This window comes from Prionailurus viverrinus, chromosome A1, assembly GCF_022837055.1.
Source record: "Prionailurus viverrinus isolate Anna chromosome A1, UM_Priviv_1.0, whole genome shotgun sequence".
In the NCBI taxonomy this organism is placed as follows: domain Eukaryota; kingdom Metazoa; phylum Chordata; class Mammalia; order Carnivora; family Felidae; genus Prionailurus; species Prionailurus viverrinus.
In genome coordinates this window covers 221,436,906-221,452,474 of record NC_062561.1, presented here as the reverse complement: position 1 = coordinate 221,452,474, position 15,569 = coordinate 221,436,906, and the positions used below count along the sequence as shown (strand labels likewise).

General features: G+C 35.7%; 1 pseudogene; it reads right to left on the bottom strand.

Moving 5' to 3' along the window:
- Nucleotides 1-1,389: 1,389 nt before the first annotated feature.
- Nucleotides 1,390-2,640, bottom strand: LOC125164950 (nuclear transcription factor Y subunit beta-like; annotated as a pseudogene).
- Nucleotides 2,641-15,569: the final 12,929 nt, after the last annotated feature.

The window sequence follows — 15,569 nt, the reverse complement described above, 5'->3', positions numbered from 1 at the left end:
ACAGGCTCCAGGCTCCGAGCCATCCGCCCAGAGCCCGACGCGGGGCTCGAACTCACGGACCGCGAGATCGCGACCTGGCCGAAGTCGGACGCTTAACCGACTGCGCCACCCAGGCGCCCCATAAACTTTCTTAATGATCTGTACACAGAAGTTTCTTAGCAGGCACTAACAACATTCCTTTTTGCCTTGAATTCTGAAAATATTCAGTATTGAACTATTTTTCTGGAAATGTAGTAGTTAATGAACTCAGATAATTATTTTAGAAGCCTTTCTTTAAAAAAAAAAGTCTGTAGTTGACTTAGTTTTTTTACTGTGAACTATTTGTTATGCTATACTGTTTGCATTTGATCATTAACATGTTGAGTACACTTTGAGATAGATATTTTGTTTATCTAAAGACAAGGTATATGTAAATATGAAAGAATTGGAAAAGTGGATTTGAGATAGCCATGGATTTTTTTATGCAATAAATATTGGTGAACATATGAAGTAAATCAAGTGATTGATTGGTACTATACATTTTATCTATTGGAAATTGACTCTAAATTTTGTTCCAATGTTAAATAACTCAGTCCCTCAGCTCCTTCTAAAAGAAAATCAAACAAGCAAATAAACACAAAGAAAATAAAAATATACAAATATTAGTTACCAAAATATCTGAACCAGAAAACTGTTTTGGCATTTCCACAAACATTATTACCTCCTTTACGCCTCGGACACATAGAAATACTAGATTACAAAATAATGGTTAAAAGAGAAGCAAAATAAAAGGAATAAAATCTTGCTTTACAAATTAAAACATAAATTATAGATATAGAAGTGAGGTTGATTTGTTATTGATTAGAAACTGGTTGGAAATTGCTGAGCCTATAGACTTATTTGTGAACTTAGAACAGCTGTTCAAAAGCTAAGTTACATTCTCATCATTTTATTGACTTTGATTTTTGAGAAATTCTTACTTTTTTTTTCCCAAAGTGAACCCTACCCTTATATTTTATTAAGATAACAAACATCATAAATTAACCTAGCTGCTTACTTGAATTACAAAAGAAACATGACTCAATATGAAAGTAAGAAACTATCTACAAATCACTGTCAGTAACAAATTGCAATATACCATGCATACAGGAGTCATACAGAGCAACAAACTCTCAAAGAAAACAAAAATATCTTATACCTTGCAAATCCAATTTTTCTTTAAAATCATTCATGAAAAGGATTCTCTCAAGTAAGAATTGACACCTCAATTAATCAAGCATCAGAAAGCTACATTATAGCTATTTACTATACAAAGACATCTTTTCTCCTCTTTTCCTTCTAAATGTCTGTCCCAGAATCACACAGACTCTTTTGCTTCTCTGACACTCCCCATTCCACCATTTCTTCACGTCATGAAAACTGAATTTGCTGAAGAACATAAATCTGTTGATATCATGTTGTAAAAATCACACATTTTGGGAGCACCTGTGTGACTCAATCATTAATCATCTGACTTTGGCTCAGGTCATGATCTCACGGTTGGTGAGTTTGAGCCTATGTCAGGTGAGCATGACTCCCACTTCAGGTGAGCTTGACTTGTGCTTCAGGTGAGCTGATGCCCCAATTCTGGTGAGCTCCAGCCCCACTTAAGGTAAAAACATGAGCCCTGGGTGAGCCCCACTTTGTTCTCTCTCTCTCCCTCTCCCTCTCTCTGCCCCTCGTTCACTTTTGCCCCTCCCCTAAAAAAAAAAAACAAAACCAAAAACAAACAACAAACAAAAAAACCACAATATATTTAGTTGCTGACCATCTGCGGTTATTAGGCCAGCTGGTAACTGGTTGGTAAATGCCTCCTCTATAAGTTTGTCACTTAGTCCTTCTATAGCTGTGACTGTTCCCCCAGTTCTTTTCTTTCCTTTCATAGCCTCTCTGAATTTCTGAATGTATAATTTTAGCGGTTCTACATAACTGTTGAAGCCTAAGGTGGACATGGAAAAGACAATATCTTCTCGACTGCCTTCCATTTTTCTTGATGGCATCTTTCACTTGCTTCACCTCTAATAAAGCTAATGAACTCACACATTCTTGAACACATTCTTGGGCATCTTTTCCAATCTTTCCCATTTGAGGTATGGCACTTTTCATCATCCTAGGTACATTTCCAATTGGAAAATATATGTTTCTCTTTGAAACTTTACTTTGACCGATTTATGTCTTCTTGATCATTCATGCTGTCTTCAGTATCATCATGAGGTAGTGTAACATGACTTCCTCCAATGTAGTGTATAGAATGGATAGTTGAGAAGCATCTATCACTCTATCACGTTTATCACAGTAACATTGTCACCATCCATCCCCAGTGCAGCTCTGGTTGGCTCCAATTACCAATCGGCTATTTGGTTGGACAAGAAATGGCTGCTAAGGAACCAATCCCAGTGTAGAGCTGCCAAGTCTTTTTTTTTTTTAATACACTATTTTTTTGAGTAGTGAGAAGAGTAGTTTAAAAATATGAAGAACGATTCCAGATCGATGAACAGTTTGATATCTCATTGAAGATAAATTATTTAAAACAAAATAAATGAATAAGTAAGTTTATAATAAATAAACAAAAAATAAAAAGCAGTAATACTTCACTTCTGGAGTGCCAAGTGGCTGTACCATGTTAACTCCCACCAGCAACATGTGAGAGTTCTTCTTGTTCGAATCATTGCCAGCATTAGGTGTTGTCAGTGTTCTTGATTTTGGCCATTCTAAGAGGTGTGTAGTGGTATCTTATTGTTTAACTTTCATTTTTCTGATGATGTATGGGACAGGACATTTTTTATATGCTTATTTTCCATCTGTATACCTTCTTTGATGAGGTGTCACTTAAGATCTTTGCCTATTTTTTAATCATATTGTTTATTTGCTTAAGTTTGAATGTTAAGAATTCTATATGTTTTGGATAATAGTCTTTCATTAGATGTGCGTCTTGGAAATATTTTCTCCCATTCTGTGACTTGCCTTCTTATTCTTAGGACATTGTCTTTCACAAAGTAGACCTCTCCCCCCCACCCCCCCGGAAATTTATTTATTTATTTATTTATTTATTTATTTATTTATTTAGAGGAAGGCAGAAAGTGAGGGAGAGAGAATCTTAAGCAGGCTCCACACTTAGCATGGAGCCCAACACGGGGCTCAATCTCATGGCCATGAGATCATGACCTGAGCCAATATCAAGAGTTGGACACTTAACTGAGTCACCCAGACACCCCAGTAAACATTTTTATGAATTTTAACAAAGCCTAGTGTATACATTATTTCTTTGATGGAGCATGCCATGAGTGTTATATCTAAAATAATCATCATGGTACCCAAACCATCTAGATTTTGTTCTATATAATCTTCTAGGAGTTTTATAGTTTCATATTTTATAATTAGTCTGTGATTTATTAGTAATTTTTGAAGGGTTTAAAGCCTGTGTGTAGATTCAGTTTTTGCATGTGAATGCTCAGTTGTTCCAACATCATTTGTTGAAAAGACTATCTTTTCTCCATCGTATTGTCCTCCTTTCTTTATCAAAGATCACTTGACTGCATGTATGTGTATGTGTATTGACTGTATATATATTTATGTGCATTTCCCATATGACTATGTATGTATGTATCTATTTCCTGCCACTCTATTCTGTTCTAATGGTCTATTCTTTCACCAATATCACTCTTGTCTTGATTACTTAGCTTTATAGTAAGTCTTGATGACGGATAGTATCAATCTTCCAACTTTGTTTTTTCCTTCAACTAAGCAAATTCTTGATGAAATGTAACTTTATAAATTTATCTTATAAGAAAACTTCAAGAAAAATTAAGAATCATAATATATGATCATTTTTGTGGAAGAAGCCAGCAAATACTCATCACGATAGGGATAAAGGACAGAAAACGACATTTTAGGATTCTTTTTTTCTCAAGAATTTGAGAGGAAAACAATTGTAACAACAAAAACAACAAATTAAAGTCTCTCAGGGTAGGGGCACCTGGGTTTCTCAGTCAGTTAAGCGTCTGAACTACTCAGGTCATGATCGCCCAGTATGTGAGTTCAAGCCATGGGTCAGGCGCTGTACTGATAGCTCAGAACCTGGAACCTACTTCTCATTCTGTGTCTCCCTCTCTCTCTGCCTCTCCCCAATCACACCGTCTCTCTCTCTCTCTCTCTCTCTCTCTCTCTCTCTCAAAAGTAAATAAACATAAAAAAAAAATCTCTCAGGGTAGTGTTGGGGAATTCTGCTATAAATATAATGAATGACTTAATAAAATTAAGGCAAAAATGCTCATAAGGATAGATAAAGTGTAGAATAAAGTTACCAAAACAATGACGTACTTAGAAACAGGTGAAATGCATGGAAAATAATAGCAGTGACATGTAGAGGTCGCTTTTAGGCAACAGATTTGAGCCATGGAATGTAAAAAGGGCCCACAGGACCACCTGGCTGCGTACTAACAGCCCATCAGGCGACCCACCTCAAAATATCCATAAGCCTTGACTAACCAATGGGCTACTTACAATCACACACACAAACCAAAGAAGGGAAAATCCATTATGTCCCCAGCTGCCTCACCTTCTTCCTTTAAATAAAGTCCCCACCCACTGCCTTGTTGCAGACAATGACTCTGCTGTCTTGTCCACTGCTCCCTTCCAGTGTATCCACTAAACTTCTATCTCCTTTGTTTTGCCTTAGGTGAGTTCTTTCACCACCAGCGTGTGTCACTGGCTTCCACCCGATCAATGGTCACCCCACTTTGGGGGGCTCCCATCCAATCCAGGAGACACCACATGACACATTTTAAAAACGGGAAAATGCAATGTAATGGCTTTAGGCCTTGCACAAATCAATATTTATCAGGTTTGTTGATTAGTAAAGATGAGCATTTGCAAGGACTCAGGATTAGGATCGGATCCTTTATGAGAAGAAGTATATACATTTATTCTAATCTCAACTATCTGGACATTTAGTCAGTCCCATTTTACTCCCATGCTGGACACAATTTTAGAGAAATTAAGCTTTCTTTTAGCACAATTATTGGAGGAAGGTATTGTTGTGCTTTGGGCGTCAGCTAAGGCAACAAGTGCCAAGATTCCTTTTAAGGACGATAATACAGTTTAGTCTGGGGTTGGTTGGTGTGTTTGCACTTTTTTGGCCCAGTTATGATATCCTGAAAAAGGCCAGGTAGCTTCTTGAACAGTTCATTAGGTCCACACCTCGATCACGTCCTTTATTGGGCTTTCATAGATAGGAACCCTAAGTAACAGCCCAGGGACCAAGCAGCACACAACCAGGGCAATCCCTATGCCCCAGGGTCCACCAAAATTATTCAAATAAGCCAACCCTCAGGGAGCCCGGGAAAGCTGAGTAACAGGATTCTGCTTGATGCAAAACAACTTTCAGTTACCCTCTCCAAAGGCACCTCCCTGTATGGTCCTGCCTGACAGCCTTTTTGTTTGGGGCTGCAATATAGAGTTCTGCTTTCTAGCTTTTCAAGTGCCATGGTGTTCTGTCCTGACAGCAAAAGAATCCTTAAATTTTATGAAACAAGGAAGAACACTTTGGACACATACCAACTGAGTGCAGTGAGTGTCATGCTCTAAATTGAAAAACAAACAAAAAAGATCTAGTCCTAGTCCCATAGGTTAATAGGATACTTGGGTTGACTATAGAAATTCAGAGTGACATAATATACACTCTTTAGAAAACATTTATAGAGACAAAAGAGGACACATTATAATTAAATATCCATATGGTATTCATTATTTCAAAGGAAAAGGGAATTGGGGTTAAGAAATGGGGTCGCTGGGGTGCCTGGGTGGCTTAGTTGGTTAAGTGTTTGACTTTGGCTCAGGTCATGATCTTGCAGTTTGTGAGTTCGAGCCCTGCATCGCGCTCTGTGCTGACAGCTTGGAGCCTGGAGCCTGCTTTGGATTCTGTGTCTCCCTTTCTCTCTGCCCCTCCCCTGCTCATGCTCTGTCTCTCTGTCTTTCAAAAACAAATAAATGTTTAGAAAAATTGGAAAAAAAAAGAAATGGGGGTCTCTCCTGGGCACCTGGGTGGCTCAGTCAGTTGGGCATCCAACTTCAGCTCAGGTCATGATCTCATGCTTCATGAGTTCAAGCCCTAAGATGTGCTCTGTGCTAACAGCTTGGAGTCTGGAACCTGCTTCAGATTCTGTGTCTCCCTCTCTCCCTGCCCCTCCCCAACTTGTGCTCTGTTTCTCTCTCAAAAATGAATAAACATTAAAAAAAGAAGAAGAAGAAAAAATGGGGTCTCTCCTGACTATGTTAATGAGGGTATAGCATTGGAGAGACCTAAAGACCTGATTGCTCTAATGACAATGATTGATTAGAGACCTTGTTATATATTCTGAAGGTAATCTAAAATAAATCAGATTATTGGACTTCTAACTGGTCTTAGAGCAATTAGACTTTAGCATGGAAATCGCTTCAAATATTCTGAAATTCTATTTGAAAATTTATTTTTTTCAATAATGTTCTGACCCACAGAAATGACAACCTTCTGCACAAGAATTATTAATATTCTTTCACATTGAATTTAAGACTTTGCCATTTCGTCTAATCCAAAAGTCTTCTTATATCTGTTCTACCATTTCAAAGATTGGGGTATTACTATCAAAGCATTCAAATAGTTTATTAGTTTCTTTTTCTTGGTCGTATATGCAATAATCTGCTACATAAATTAGTTTGACTTTTTTCTTTTTACTAGATTAATGAGTTTTATCATGTTTTACTTGAATCCACTCAGTAAAATAGAAACAAATACATCTGCTTTATCATTAGTGTCTATTTTTCAACAATGGTTTTCTTTGTTTTTCATTTCTTAGGTGTTTTCCATACATTTTTACATGTATTAATATTAGTATAAATACTCCTTCTAGATCTTCTCATAAAATAGCAACAAGTGTTTTTGTGCTTATAAAATTGATTCTTGTACAAGATTATGAATCAGCTATTGAATTCCCTTTTGAGTTTTTCCCTGACTTCAGAGTATATTTTTAAGATTGTAAATCAGTTGAAATTAGCTATGTAATATAAAAATAACAAGTTGGTGTTCTTTAGATATATTGCCCACTTTTAGTTTGACATAAGAGGTGGCTATCAAACAGAAATATGTTACTTATATACTCTCCTCCTGCATTAGAAATACAGTCCCTTGCCCCCAAAAATAGACAAACAAAAGACAGAATAGACATCCCATTCTGAAGATAAAATAATTCATTCACAGAATAAACAATGGTTATTCTTGAGTCAGTCATCTCTAAGGATTTGAGAGTGCAGGCTTCTATAAGAATATCATCTTCACATAATGTAGAAAATACGCTAAAAATTCTAGAGAATTCTGAAATCTGTTAACCTAACATTGGGTATTAGCTACCTGGGTGGTCTCTTTGCTCCGTGCAGTACACGTCATAATGTCTCAAGTGCTTTGAGTAATTTCTCTCACCCTGCATTCTATATCAATGGTCAAATTAGTTATTTTTTAAACTGAATCTAGTACTCTGTTAGATGCCATCTTTTTTTTTTCATCCATGTTGTTCATCTTTCTCTTTATTGTGGCTATTTTTACAGTCCATTTGTTTCAACTACAATTTCTGGAATATTTGTCAATCTTCTCTTACTGTCTTTTTGTCACTGTCCACATCTTGCATTTACATGTATCCTGCTATTCTATTTTGTATAAGAGAACCATTGAGAATGCTGGTGGTATTGATGTCACACGGAGAAGTTTTTCTGTGTTATAATTTGAAGAATTCAACTTTTCAGTGCAGTCAGTAAGTGAATTGGGTTTATACTGGATTGAGAAGGGAGATGTAAAATTTCAATAGAAAAAAAACAGGATAATAAAAGCATAAGTTAATTGTTTGTAAAAGTCTAAGGAAGTAAATTTCAATATACAGATGAAGTAGGTAATTGCCTTGGAAAATATGCTTTAGCAAAAACTGACCCCATCCAACGTAGAAAACTTAAAACAATTTCAACAGAAAACCTAGAAAGAATTATCAATCAATTATTTCTCTTAAAGCACTACTATATTACATGGGTGTAGGTATATGCTTTCTAACTATGTATCAAAATTCAGATGTAATAACAAAAAAAATTTATAAGTTAGACAACCAAAAACTTCGTATGGAAAACAAAAGTCATTAGCAAACCAAAAGATATAAAACAAACTGGGGAGAAAATGTTTGTGACATCTATTGCATGTAAATGAATAATCCCCATATATTTTTTAAAGCTACCTCCTATTTATTTATACTTAATATCATTCATATATATAATATTTATTATTATATATAATCTCGTATTGGTCCTTTTTCTCTAGAGAACCCTCACTAATATAATCCTTCCTAGATTTCTACTGGTGTAAAACATATTGAAATTTTGCTCAAAGGGCATATTTCCCAGTACAATTTTCACAACTTACCAAGGAGAGTCAAGAGAGGTATGAAAAAAAAAATAGATAGAATACAGCCCAAAGTCATGGTGTATGATGAAGTGGTGAATTACTCCCAGGGAGCAGAAGCAGGGCTTAATCAAGGGATACATCCTATTGGTGTAGGATACTTGACAATGATTACATAGTGGCATCAAAAAATTATTATGGAACAGTATTGCCATGTACCTACCATTCTCTTATGTTTCAAAGAGCAGTGTTTATTACAGCCGTTAACTACTGTTTGTTGGGGGTTGAGCATAATATCTTGCCCTTTTTAGCTTGAAATCTCCAAATCAGGAGAAGCTGTGCCTGGCGCTGATGTAGATGACACACAGACCAATACTGATGAGCGGTAGTGAGATAATTGAGGTTTCTGGAAGAGGACTGAGACTATTTTGCAATGTGGGAGAGTCATGAATAATTTCAGCTGAGGTCTGACTATATGGCATATTAATGTCCCCAGTTTTTAACCCCCGCTTGTGATCACACCATTTGCCTTACAAACTTTCAGTGCCCTTCCACTTTGACTCTAGCCTGGTCTTATGACTTGTTCTGGGGATGGACTATTGGACAGATGTATAAAGGGCTTACACATTTCTGCTTCTGCAATTACTCTCTGCCATTGCTGTCAGATGGACTTTCTCAAGATATCCAAGTCATTCCAGGAAGGAGGAAGAGCAACACATGGAACAGAATCAAATTACCCCAATCGTCTGAGCCACCATCATCCTAGATTATTTGTCAGATAGCCAATTCTCAGATGTGATCAAATCAACCCAAGTTCAACAGAGGCATCTGGTTGACCTCCCTAGACGTGTTCCTAATATATGCTTATTTTCTTACCTAACTGAGGTTTTGACACCACTATTTTTTAATGAGCCATCATCATATATTTACGTACAGAACCACCTTATTCTTATATCAAAACAGAGTACATTATTTGAAAAGCTATTACCTAGTAATATGGTCATTATTCTAAGCTGGATATAAGTAGTTTGATTTTGAACTACTCTAGGTGTTCTATTTCATTTTAATTACCTTGTATCATATATTGACTTTAGAAAATAACCAATTTTAAGTGACTTCTCATTTTTAGATAGTATATCTTTTGAAATATAAGGGTACAAAATAATGAATTTTAAATAGAAAAGCTACCTAAGCGTAAAACCATTTTGCAAAATATTTATGTAGCCGTACATACTTTTGTTTCCTAGAAAAGGTCATTTGACTACAAATATGATATTTTTGAAAGTGTGACTGTGGTAAAACAAAATTTTAAACCGTTTATCACATAGTAATAAAAGTCCATATTTATCCTCATTCTCATTATCAGTTAATTCGGTCATGTCTGTGTAATTATTAAATCTGAATATGACCTTCTTGTCTTTCTGGCAATTAGCTTTTTTCTACATATGTATGCATAAGATATGGCATTTTTTTAAATTTTACATTGAAAGGAGCATTACTTAAATGGAAATTCTATAATTTATACTTAGGGATATAAAGCTCATTTCCTCTGCATTTAATTAATGCATGTTGTTTTACATTAGAGCACAGATTCATGACACAATTATTGCATGCTTTCTTTAGACCAAGCCCTATGCTAAGGATATAAGGATATGTCTGATGAAGAATACAGTTTCTACCCATTTCTACTCGGATACACTATCCAACTGATGCAGGCCAAGTGACAATTTTCCTGCCATCAGAAATACCCACGAAGAAACACAAAAAGTGCTCTCACTTAAAGGGAGCCATGTCAAAATCTTTTTTTTTTTTAACTTTTTTAACACTTATTTTTGAGAGACAAAGAGAGAGTGTGAGCGGGGGGGTGGAGGGGGGGGGGGACAGAGAGAGAAGACACAGAATCTGAAGCAGGCTCCAGGCCCTTAGCAAGCTGTCAGCACAGAGCCCGGCCCGGGGCTCAAACCCACGAATCATGAGATCATGACCTGAGCTGAGGTCTGACACTTAACTTACTGAACCACCCAGCCTTCCTGAACCATGTCAAACTATAGGAAACTTCCTTTCAAAGTGCTGTCCCCAGATAAGAATGAGAATGGTTAGTTTCTACAGTTCACTAGACACCAAGTAGTAGGGAGAGGCAATAGTGTCCTTTCTTCTGACACCACAAATTTTTATCTGTGACTTTCTTTAGTATTAAATTGGGAAGCATATCCTCCATCCTGAGCTGTGTATTCTAGTTGCCAATTTTGGAATAATAAGAAACTCTACTCACCATTCACGATTATGTAAAACACTGAAATTTCATGCTTTGTAAAATAAATGGATGCTGGCCTTAGGTGTCTTTTTTTTTTTTTAATTTTGTTTGTTTTGTTTTGTTTGGTGTGGTTGGTTTTTAATACAAAGAGATCCAACTAAAAAGAAATAAACAATCAGGTGTTAAAATGAAGTTATATATAAGTTATAAAGACAGCATATTAGTTTTCTATTGTTGCTGTTACAAATTACCACAAGTTTAGTGGCTTAAAACAATACAGACTTAATGTCTTCAATTCTATAAGTTAGAAGTCTAACACAGGTCTCATTGGGCTAAAATCAATGAGTAGGTGAGGCTGCATTCCTTTTTGGAGGCTTTAAGAGCCTCCCCCTTTGCGTTTCCAGTTTCTTGAGGTCACAACATTCCTTGGCCCTTTCCTTCCATAGCTCCCTATGACCATAGCTATGACGATTGCTACCTCTGACCATAGCTGGGATTGATTGATTCTTTGCTTTTAAGAATTCATGAGATTATTTTAGGACCACCAGGATAATCTAAGATAATTTTCTTATCTTGGTTTTAATCTTAATCATATATACTAAATCCCTTTTGACATGTCAAGGTAATATATTCACAGTTTCCTGGAATTAAGACATTGGGATTTTGAGGAACCAATATTTTGTCTACCACAGACCTGTTAAAGAAAGCAGTGAATGGGGTGCCTGGGTGGTTCAGTCAGTTGAGCCTCCGACTTAGGCTCAAGTCACGATCTCGCGGTTCATGAGTTTGAACCCAGCGTCGGGCTCTGTGCTGAAAGCTCAGAACCTGAGGTCTGCTTCAGATTGTGTGTCTCCCTCTCTCTCTGCTCCCCTGCCCACACTCTGTCTCTTTCTCTCTAAAATTAAAATAAACGTAAAAAAAAAATTAAGAAAGCATTGGTGTATTCACCTAAAGCATCAAAATACACTACAGAACTGAGAGACAGAGAGAGAGAGAGAGAGAGAGAGAGAGAGAGAGAGAGAGAAAGGATCTCTCCCAGACATACTGCCTTAGGATCTTCAGTGCTGGGTTCTCCCATGTTCATTTTAAATATTTCTGCTAATTGACAGGCATGGGTACAAAAATATGATAATGTTTAAATAAAGGCAGTATTTTAGGGGAAAATACACAATAAATATATCTATCATATTATGCCACTTAAAATATTTTTCCACTCTAATTCAAAGTGCTATGAAAAATGTATGATGTGGTCACACAAACATGCATATATATAACCCTAGACTTAACATGTGTGCATTATCGTAAAAAAAAGTCAATACCACTGCAAAAATGCAAATTTGTCATATGTTTGGAGATTTGCATATGTAGCATGAGCTGTTCTGGCAGTGTAAGAAAAACGTGGACTTGCCCGTGGGTGTAGAAGAAATGTTAATGGCATCTACTTCCAGATAACCATATCAGTGAGAATATGAGCATAAGAACTTCAGTTTGTCACTGAAATATAGAAGAGGGATTAGCTCTGAAGAAACGCATAATGATTGATGAGGATGATGGGGGCATGGGATAAAGTCTATCCCACTTCTATGCCATATAGATTGGTATTTAAGCCCCACAGAGAGAAGTGCTATGGGCAGAAGATAACAGATGTGAGGGACAGTATAGAAGCGGATGCTATCTTTTGGAAAATGGCTGAATTTAAACCTTAGCCTCAAAACCACTAGCCGTCTAACACAAGATATGCCACATAACCTTTAGTTTGTACTTCATTCCTCTCACCTGTAAATGACACAATAATTTTACCTGTTGGAATGAAAACTGCCAGCTAATGTGAAGCCTCAACAGGTAGATAAATTGGCTCTTCTTTCACCTTGAAGGGAAAAATAAGCTGAAAAAAAAAAGTGTGTACAAGCAGCCAATTAAGAATCATCCCTGTGACACAAATATGACTGAGAGTATTTCTTTCCCATGTAAGTCAGATTGCCTCAGTGTAGCTGTCATTTTTTTCGGAAAGAAGAGAATAGAATGCAAAGTAAGGCAAGGAAAGGAATTACATTTTGGAGTTTTGTCTAGTACAGAATTCCAGTATGGTTACTGGCACATGGTACTTACTAGAAACAAATAAATTAGAAACCTACTATTCTTCTAAGGGAATGTCAATGAAACTAGCTACTGGAACTAAAATATATCTTGACTATACAGGTTTTAACAGAACTCAAGTTCTCAAACTTGCATGCCTGGGAGGCTGTCTATGGAAGCCTCACATACCAGAGGCAGCCTTCTGCCTCAATATTCACTTTGTGTGGCCTGAGAGGAAAGGACAAGGGATGTCCAAGAAAGGTGAGCAAGGGGCTCCAAAAGGAAACAAATGAGAGAATTTTCTCAGAGAGCAAAGTTAGGTTGCAATCAAGGATCTTTTCAATTCCAGTTGGCAGGACTTTACCATTGCATTGGAGTTTCTCTCTACTTCATTTTCAAAATGTGGAAGTTAGTTGCAATGATCTTGCTCCTACTCTACCATTGAGTATTTTATAAGTTGAGAACAAATTACTAGTCTTCTTCATTCCTATATTCTACATCATAGCTCCATTTACTCGAACACAGAAACTTGTTAGATATACCCTGAATCTTTATCAGAGAATGAACATATTCTGTGTGCAGAAAAATGATGAAATTGGGATTTGATGAATAGAAGGGCAAACTGTAATAAGAGACTGGTGGCACAGAAAATAGACCATTTTCCCTGTGCTCATAAGGCTCCCTGTTTTCTGAGTCATTACCATGTGACAGAGTTAGAACCGGTGAAATTAGAGCAAAGTCTGGCTTATCATAACTTCCTGAATATGATTCTTTCACTTCCCAATCTGCTGATTGGATATTGATGTCCCCAGCAATATTGTCTTGAAATGGGAAGAACTTTTATCAGCCTGGTGTCCTGAATAGATTGGATGGAACTGAGTCCAAATCAGGAAGCCCTCATTTAGAATTCACATGAATAAGATTAATTGTGTTAAGATTATTGTGTTAAGATTATTGTGTTAAGATTAATTGTGTTATTGTGTTAAGTGAGCCACTAAGATTTGGGGCCTTATCTATTATAGAAACTCATATTATTTTACCTAATTATTCTGTTGTATGGAGCTGTTGAGAGAATCACGTGAGCTAATGTATTTAAATCCTCAGTTAATAGTGCTTACACTTTTACTAAAATGTGTGTGACATTTTACAACTTGGGACACCTGCAGTGCTACCTTGGTTTGTCAATGAAATGTGAATATTTCATTAAGAATCATATGAAATCTACAATTAATAAAATAAGGGAAAAGTTCTTTTTAGTGAAATATATGAACTCATGAATCTGGCAAGAATTGTTAAACATTAAATTGTGATGATGGCTAATGTTTAAACAATTTTAGAATTAACCCATTTATGTGACTTCTGGTTTCTGAGCATCTCTAAAACACCAGAACATAAAATTGAAAGGATTAATTCACAACTTTTAAAGTTTTCAATATTTTTAGTACAGAACCTTGTTTTATCCTATTCATGTAATGTTAGTATATCAGTAATTATCCACTGAACAGGAACATCTGATTTTCCAAATATATGAAAATAAGATTGTATTTTTCATGAGAAATATTACATTATACATTAAATGAGTATTTTAAATAAGAATATGTCTTCCCAAGTATTATGTAAACAGGTCAGCATAATTGTAGAAAAATAAATTTTATCAAGTATTGAGCAATTCTTCTTCATTTAATACTTGGTTGTCTTTTGTAACACTTCACAGGATATGCCATTGGTAGTTGGTACGTTAGCATGTTTAATAAAAAATCAGTGTAGTTTAGGTATACTAATATTAAGCTTGAGCAGAACACATTTGAGTGAGCTTTACTGCTTAAACTGTGGAAAGGTCACACATTCTTAGCATATTATAATGTTTCAAAAATAATTACATTTTCCTTGTCAGTTGAGTAAATGGAAATATAAGATCTGTAACACACACAATTAAATTTAACCTTCTTAATGGAATATTAGTGATCTGGGATTTATTTTCAACATTTATTAAAAAGGTATTCCTTATATACATATTTGTATAAATTATTCAGTGTAGAAAACTGTGACCCAGTTCTGGAATTCTAGACATAAATTACCTCATGCTTTTCAGATGGCCTCATGTAAATTTTCAAATGTCGACTCATACATGCCACATAAAAATGGGTATTCATTTTTCTTTAGTTTTCTCTATTTATTATTTATTTCATCCATCTTCCCATTCAATAACTATTTACAAATTATCTCTTTCCTGCAAAATATCTTTATCTTGAACAATACATATAGACTGGACAGAAAAACACAGTTGGAACAGTCCACAACAGCTGATCTAATGTAAGTATACTTGACCTTGTCAAACCTTATTTCCATTTACCAAATGTATCTTTTTCAAAAAGATAAAATACTCAAACTTGAAATGTTTAGGCATCTATATCTCTACATTTTCAGAGAAAGTCCATCATAAATGATCCTTGGGAAACGTACAATGGTGATAATTGATGTGCAGAATGAGAAGCTCTTCTGAATGTGTGAAAGATTCACTCAGCCATAAGAGATACTTCCAATATGGTTATCACCATTAACTCCAATAGTTTCATTTAAAACCATATAAAATAAATTTAAAAAAATGATTAAAAGGTAATTTTATTCTGTACTTCTATTTCCATTGTGCATTGAAACAGATATCTTAATAATATTAACTGTACTACAAACTGTAGTTAAGCTGATTGACAAAGATAAATGACTAAATTTTATGAAAAGGATGGCATTGCCATGTGGACTTAGAATGTCCTAACATGACAGTTTTGATACTGACCTGTATATCTTGGG